Genomic DNA, 4,318 nt, shown 5'->3' with positions numbered 1-4,318 from the left:
CCGGGCGGCACGCTCCGGGGCGGGGGGCCTGTACATATTGTGGGGGGTAGCCTTCCACGCTAACATGGTGTTAGCTTACTGCTAGGTACAGGTGGGCGGGAAAAGGGGAGGATCCGACTGTACGGGAATTCCATCAGTGCTTTACTTACGCCAAGACTTTACACGTGAAACTGGCCCACCGCAAGGTTACTGGGCAGTCTTCAGCAATAAATTATGAAAACATTAGATTAGGATTGGAGAACATTTTGGAGATGTCTGAAGATCACCACCGGTGCCCTGGTCCCTCGACTCTGGGTCCTGACTCTGGACTCCTGTGCACACCCTCACCGACGCCAATGCCTCTGATTCCAGGGCTTCCTTTCACGCAGGAAATGTGTGACGTAATGTTATGATACTCAGGATTTTAAAATAGGAGACTTGGTTATAGTCTAGCTAACCCTTTAATATATATATATATATATATATATATACATACTCAATATAAATATATATATTTAATTAGTGATTCTCCATCCAACGCTTTAAGAAAGAAGCTTAGGTTTGTTTTTATATGTGAACGATGTTTCTACTTGGCAGCAGGTGTCCAGAGATGAAGGGCTTCGACCGATCAGAGATGAAATGCCCTGTTGTCTTTTTAAATGTAGTGCCGTGTCTGCGTGGTTTGAACTGCCTTACGTCTGATGTATTTAGTACGGCAGGTGTTTGAGCCTGAATGATGTCATGCTGAATTTTATGGGGGGTTGTCTGTCTTTCTGCTTCCACACCTTTCTCTTTACAAGAACTGTGTCTCAAAAGGAAAATGAAGAAACAATCCACCCTAAGTTCTAATATTTTAGCTTTTTAATGCACCAACCATGATGACTTAAGTCTTCCGAGTAGCTGAACTTGATGAAACCAGAGTTTGTTTGTTTTTCTCTCTCAATGTTTTTATTTGTAATCTTGTTACAGCAATCGTGAAATACATTTTAAAATGGTATTTCTGTTCTGTTACAGTCTCTTATTATTTCAGGCCAAGTGTCTAGGGTGCATCGTCCATCACTGTTTTATCCTGTGGTTGTTAATAAAGACCTGTTTAACAATCTCAACCTAGACTTGGCCGGAGAATCGGAGCAGCTGTTGTGACGAAAAGAGAGCTGAGCCGCAAGGCAAAGCTCTCGATCTACCGGTCGATCTTCGTTCCTACCCTCACCTATGGTCATGAGGGATGGGTGATGACCGAAAGGACGAGATCGTGGATACAAGCGGCCGAGATGAGTTTTCTCAGGAGGGTGGCTGGTTTCTCCCTTAGGGATAGGGTGAGAAGTTCAGTCATCCGAGAGGAACTCTGATTAGAGCCGCTGCTCCTCTGCTTAGAAAGGAGTCAGTTGAGGTGGTTCGGGCATCTGGTAAGGATGCCCACTGGACGCCTCCCTTGGGAGGTGTTCCAGGCACGACCAGTGGGGAGGAGACCTCGGGGAAGACCCAGGACTAGGTGGAGAGATTATATCTCAACACTGGCCTGGGAACGCCTCGGGATCCCCCCGTCAGAGCTGGTCAATGTGGCCCGAGAAAGGGAAGTCTGGGGCCCCCTGCTTGAGCTGCTGCCCCCGCGACCCGACCCCGGATAAGCGGATGAGGATGAGGATGAGGAACCTAGACTTGCATTGATATCGACAGATTCAATTATGGTCAAACATTCAATTTCTAGTTACAAACATATTCTATGTACAAGAAGTGCTGATAATATATATTTATGTAGATAGATATGTCTTTCTATATAAATGATCTATAGATATATTGGTATGTATATGTGTGGTAGGCTACTTATATCTATATAGATATATCTTGTAGCGACCCTGGAGGGGTATTTCATCAAAGTCGCTAACGAAAGCGGCGCTTAGTTGATTAAGCCCAGTTAGAACTAGCGCCAACTTCCGCTTGAGGCTTAAGCCGTTCCATCAACGCAGCAGTGTTTCTCAACCTTTTTTGAGCAAACGCCCCCCTTACCTTACCCTGATCCTCTGCCCGCCCCCCCCCCCCCCCTATTATTATTGTTAATTCTGTTTTTTAAATTGCGACACCCGTGGGTAGGCTATATCCATTACCAACTCCACTCCAACTCGTGCTACATTGCTTAAAAAAATTATGTGCCGCTGGTTTCTTCTGGACAAGAAAATGTGTATTCAGAGTTTTATTAAAAGGTTTTATTATTGATCTATTGAAGTTTAATACGTGACAGTGCTTGTGTACATTTTTATTGGTTATTGAGCTGTTAACTTTGTTTACGTGACGTTGCCTAGCAACGCTCATGCGCATGTGCAGCCTTCATCCGCTTCGTTCTGAGGTCTTTAAGTTTGCGGCCAAATAGTAATTAAAGTAGTTTGTTACTATACAAGTTAAGCGCCTGTAACATCAGTGTTAAATGCATGTGCCGGTTGGTGTGCGTACCTTATGAAAGTGTTTATCGGTTCGCAGACGTAGAGCGACGTTGCGGTGGTCTACACGTAATGCGCACGTTCTATTGTTTACAATTAGCATGCTAAGCGGAGTTAGCTTTATTCACGTCTTGTGTTGCCTTACTGTATGTAATATGGATGAGATTCATGTTGCTTAGTGTAATGCCCCATCCGCCGCTTGTTTTGCATGTCCCGCAAACCAACCAGTGGAAGTCAGGGGAGGGTGAAATAGTTTCTGAAGCACCACGCTGCCGCGATGAGGTTGATTTGTTTATCGGCGTTACTATGGCGATCATGACGGCACTGAGCATAAAGTAAAAAGTAAATGAGACGATAGAGGGGTTAGAAACCCATATGAAGATAGGCTTTTTATTTCAATTATCCTATTTTTGCACCGAAAATATTTGAAAACCATGGAAGTTTAAAAAGTAAAAAATAATGACCACTACACAAGTTGTGACGCCCCCGTGTTCGTTCCCAGCGCCCCCCTGGGTTCTACGAACGCCCCCCAGGGGGCGCTGCCGCGCTGAGAAACCCTGCTCTACAGGTTAGTTTGGGCGGATAAGTTGCAATGGTTACTGTCGCTTTTCCACGGAAAAGGAACGCAACTGCGTTCCATGGAACGCAACTCTAGCAGAAAGAAGCCCGGCTAAGCGAAATAAGCCCGGCTTTACGCTTAGCTTGGTTGATGGAATACCCCTTGGGACTCTTTAGTTTGTGTTATGTGTTTGCAATGTATTTCGTTGTGCCAGTTGTTCCGTGTGCATGTATTGGAGTGTTCTTGGGGAGGGGCTTGGGAGAACAGGAGCAATAAGAGGGTGGGGGCATGCGCGTTGAAGGTGTTCTGCGGTGTGTGTGTTTCGGCGAATCAGTTGTTTGTGTGTATTTTGACGTTGGATACGGCGTTACAGTAACCCCGCCGTATCCACATAATTGGTTTGTGATAAATATTCGTAGAGTTCTTATGACTGGACCTTCCTATGTCACCGGCAAGGTCATTACAATATATATATATATATATATATATATATATATATATATATATGTTAAAAACCATGAACTGCGATGCGCCGTTTTGTCTTGACATATGTCTGCATGTTCATTCGATTATTTGGTCCAACACGGGCTTTTACTTTGACATCCCTCCACCGGAATTGCGTCGCAGACGTCTTGTGATCAGCTGACTGCAGCGGACCGACATCGTTTAGGGCTCTGCTGTCATTCGATTAAAACCGGTGGTAGTGGTCGGGATTTGGACAGGAGCTTGTTGGATTTATAACTTCTGCAGGATATGTTTCTATAGGCAACACGTCTGGTAAGCAGTGAGCTCGGTACAAGTATTAATTATTATTATTAATGGTAGCATCTGTCTCCTTTAGCCGCGGTGCTAACCCGGAAGCATCGACACTGCAGGTGTCGATGCATCCGTCTATCATCTTCTCTAAGCCATCCTGCTGTCCGTCATGGTGTTGACGTCTACCCGCACCAATACACTTGATTGACCTATGGTTCTTCTTTTTTGTCCCCTTATATATGCATCCATGTACATTGTATGCGGATAGTTTAGGAGTGAGTGAGTTATGTGACCAGTCGCATCACTGAGGATCTGATCTGAACACCAGCTGTCAAATGTTTTCCTCTGGTGCACAAACCTGTGTGGTATTTTGTTCATGGACTATTTTTGACTAGACCAGAACCATCCTTTCACAAGTCCCTCCATCAGTCATTGAAGCGTTTCATTGCAGCTGCGCCACATCACTCGATGTTCTTATAATATATAACTAATATAATAATATATAACTGATATAACGTCATAACGAAAACACAATGATCTCCAATTCATGATGATCCAAGTGATGGAGGACGCTTGTTGGTTCTGTGGT

General features: G+C 44.5%; 1 protein-coding gene across 1 annotated transcript in view; it reads left to right on the top strand.

Moving 5' to 3' along the window:
- Positions 1–3,619: 3,619 nt before the first annotated feature.
- Positions 3,620–4,318, top strand: part of wdr7 (WD repeat domain 7) — a gene marked incomplete at its 3' end in the record, with an annotated part of 37,467 nt that continues 36,768 nt past the window's right edge. The window contains exon 1 of the mRNA XM_084482736.1: positions 3,620–3,750. The remainder of the gene's footprint in view (positions 3,751–4,318) is intronic.

Source organism: Micromesistius poutassou (assembly GCF_964030765.1).
Source record: "Micromesistius poutassou genome assembly, chromosome: 18".
Classification (NCBI taxonomy): Eukaryota; Metazoa; Chordata; class Actinopteri; order Gadiformes; family Gadidae; genus Micromesistius; species Micromesistius poutassou.
Note: the sequence above shows the minus strand (reverse complement) of the source record. Positions and strands in the feature narration are given on the sequence as shown.